This window comes from Myotis davidii, unplaced genomic scaffold (genome assembly GCF_000327345.1).
Source record: "Myotis davidii unplaced genomic scaffold, ASM32734v1 scaffold196, whole genome shotgun sequence".
NCBI lineage: Eukaryota > Metazoa > Chordata > Mammalia > Chiroptera > Vespertilionidae > Myotis > Myotis davidii.
This window is the reverse complement of record NW_006288258.1, coordinates 2,481,476-2,485,580: the sequence shown is the minus strand read 5'-3', so window position 1 is coordinate 2,485,580 and position 4,105 is coordinate 2,481,476.

Below are 4,105 nucleotides of genomic sequence, written 5' to 3'. Positions count from 1 at the left end.
CCCCCCCTCCCAGGAATAGCTCTGGCCAGCAGAGACCCAGCCTATGGCACAAAGTTAACCTCAAAGCTCGTTTGGGTAACAGCACCTGCCCCTGTTGGGGTAACTTAATCTTCATGGCCTAAGATTAGGCTTCGTTTCTAAAATTGGATCTGAGCTCAGGAGGCCACTGGGATGACAGAGCTTCCTCGGGGCTTGTTTAGATTATATAACTCTGTCCTTCACCTCTCCCCCAAGTCTAGCAACTCCTACTCATCCTGTGACTCAGGGCAAATACCCCCGAACTCCCAAAACTGGAGTAAGTTTTATGGGCCGCCCATCAATCATTGGGCTACATGAATTCCCCAGCTTCTCTCTCCTGTAAACTCCTGATGGCAGAGTCCAGGTCTTATTTTGTTGTATTCAAGCATCTAGCACAGTGGTTGGCACACATAAGTATTTACCGAATGAATCAATATCCTAAAATGTCTTCATTTCTTTGGGGACGCTCCTATAAAAGTTACTTTTTCCCTTAAATCAGCAAATAACAAGAAGAAAACATTCCTCAGCCAGGTAAAAATATCTCCAAAGTGCCGTATCTTTCCTGACACATCAGCAGTACTCAGTAAATGTTTGACTGGTGGCTTACTTGATTCATTCATTCATTCATTCAGTAATCAATCAATCAATCAATCAATCAATCCCAGAGGAATAGTCTTGGTTTCCACTTGGTACCTGAATGGCAAAGCAACTAACTGAGAGTCTCAGTGAGCCATAATTTCAATATCTGAGCAGCTATCCTATATAATAAAAGCCTAATATGCTAAGTGTCTGACTGTTCAGCCAGTCACTGTGATGTGCACTGACCACCAGGGGACAGATGCTCCAACCAGTAGGTTAGCTTGCTGCTAGGGTCTGGCTGATCGGAACTGAGTGAGACAGGCCAGACACACCCTGGAGCCCTCCGCAGTCCCTTCCTGGCCCTGATCGTACACCAGTGGGGTCTCTTGCCTGGCCTTCATCCTCTCACAATGTGGGACCACTTGGGGGATGTTGGAGAGCCGATTTCAGCCTGATCCCGCAGGCCAGGCCAAGGAACCCCACTGTTGCATGAATTTGTGCACCAGGCGACTAGTAAAAAATTACAACACAACAAAACAAACAAATAAAAAGCTAACATTAATTCTCTGTTAAAGATACTATTATGGCTGCCTATTCCTCTCAGCCAAAAGTTAAACAAGATACAGTGGCTTATGGAGCCCTTCCTGGTCTGTCTCATTTCTTCTGTGATCTCCTATTATTCTCCCCTGCATTCACCTGGTTCCAGACATACTTCCTTCCATTCTGCTATCTAAATATGATGGCTCAAGGACTTTGCTTTAGCTGTTTCCTCTGCCTGGAATGTGCCTACTACTAATATCTGTCTCACTAATTCCCATTTCTTTTAAGCATTTTCAGTATTTGTTAACACCTTTTCTATGAGGACTATCCTGACCATACTATTTTTTTAAATATATTTTATTGATTTTTTACAGAGAGGAAGGGAGAGGGATAGAGAGCTAGAAACATTGATGAGAGAGAAACATCGATCAGCTGCCTCCTGCACACCCCCTACTGGGAATGTGCCTGCAACCAAGGTACATGCCTTGACCGAAATTGACCCGGGGACCCTTCAGTCCACAGGCCGATGCTCTATTCTCTGAGCCAAACTGGTTAGGGCATGACCATACTATTTAATGCTTTAACTTCTTCCTCTCCATCCTTGATCTTATTATTTTCTACTTTTTCTTTAATCATAGCACTTAACACAGTTATACTAATTATAATATTGCCTATTTGCCTTGTGGCTAAGCTCCATAATGGCTAATTTTTTGGCCTACTTTACTTATTAATATATGCCAACTTCTTAAAAGTATTTAACACATAATCAATGTTCAATGAACATTTTTGTATGGAGTAAATGTATGACTGGGAGGAAAAATAGAAACAGCATGAAATATATATATTTTAATCCTCACTAAGGATATTTTTCCTTTGATTTTTAGAGAGAGTGAAAGAGACAGGGAAAGACAGAGAAATATCAATGTGAGAGAAATACATTGATTGGTTGCCTCCTGCATGCACCCTGACCAGGACCCAGGTGCTGAGGAGGAGCCTGCAACCCAACCAAGGTATGTGCCCTTGACTGGAATCTAATCCAGGACCCTTTGGTCCATAGGGTGACGCTCTATTCACTGAACCAAACCAGTTAGAGCAATATAACATATTTTTAACTTCTACTATGCTCATATAATTGAGAGCAGATGAAAAACATTCTCTTTTCAGGACTTCATGTTACTTTACAGGCATTCTGGGAGACTAGAGCCTTCTTTTCTTTTCTTTTTTTTTTTTTACAAGCTTAATCTTCAGATATTGGTTTTAGTCATTACTTCACTCTACACAAAAATCCCTGATTGAATTAGTCAATTCACCCTTCATAATTTTATGCTTCTTGTCAAAACAACAACTTTAAATACAGTAAGATAAAAGTAAAGTTTGTAGATATTTTTGGCCTAAATATATTTAAACTTTAACATTTGTTATTTTTGTTTCTTATTAAAACACAGATACTAGACAACAAAATATCAAGCCCAAAGGGAACAAAGTAAAATTTTTCTTATATAAAAGATATATAACAAATGATTACATCAATTGTTCTAAGTTTTTCTTGGAATTTTATGTATGAAAATCAGAAACAGCTCAAGTCCATGTTACCCACATGGACTTAATAACATGCTTTTTACAAGATCACTAGATATGAATTTAAAAAAAAATCTTGACATTCCTTTCTGGTATATTTACTGAAAAATAAAATTGAAAAGAACCCAAATCTTCTCTCTGATAAAATGCAAGAGTTATTTTTTTATATATATATTTTTTATTGATTATTTACAGAGAGGAAGGAGAGAGATAGTTAGAAACATCAGTGAGAGAGATACATCGACCAGCTGCCTCTTGCACACTCTCCTACTGGGGATGTGCTCACAACCAAGGTACATGCCTTGACTGGAATTGAACCTGGGACCCTTCATTCTGCAGGCCGATGCTCTATCCATTGAGCCAAACAGGTCAGGGCTGGGATAACCTTTTTAACAAATGTTTTACATTTATATGACAAACGATGCACCTAGAATAGTATACATTGTTTAGTTCATCACGCTGCTTACTGGGAACTCACAGTAGTCACCTGAATCTTGATTGTAATTGAGAATTATCCAGCTTTATCTTTAACTGGACAGAATTATAATGACTGATTAGACCGGAAAAATGTGTAACACAGTTACATACACAGATATACACACAAAGTATGAAATGCCCTATGGGAACGTTCTATGTAATTAGTTCCAATATATATAAAAAATATATTTAAACTAAAATGATATACTGAATATATCCAATCATGGCAGTGATCCTTATTAACTGGGAATAATCAGCCGCATGCAGCTTATGGCAGTCTTTGCCTTGGTCTTACCTGAAAACTTTATCTTTTTTTAGTTACATCTCCATGAACATTTGAATGGCTATTTTTTAGCATCAGGGCTTATATACAAACTGCAAGAAAATTTTGATTCTCTCTTTCTACAATGATAATATTCTTCATATTTTTATGTTTCTGCCATGTGTATTTGGGTAATTCAGTTACAGTTTTCCAGGAATTACTCACATTTCCCCAATATGTTTTGTGTGTTTAAAATAATATGTTTCAACCATTGTTCTTAACAGTGGGGTGTCTTCTCTTACTGTTTTTTTTTTTTTTACTTCATTAAGAAAGTTATATAACAGGTGTAAGTAAGCAAAAAGAGGGTTTGGCATACACTTTTAATGTCATATTGGTTCATTATGTTACAAGGACACTCAAGAACTCTTTTATTTTCCAGGAGAATGTGCCTGTGTTTGGTTTTTCTATTTAACTAGAGTCACATGTTAATTTGTTGATATCTACCAAGTAGAAGACATATTGCCAACAGTTATGGTTTTAACACCTTGTGGAATATTAAAAAGCTTTTATGTAATTTAACAACCTTATTTGAATATGCATAACAAAGGGGAGGGAAAGGGGACCCCTGCAATAATGTGAACATTAAAATAT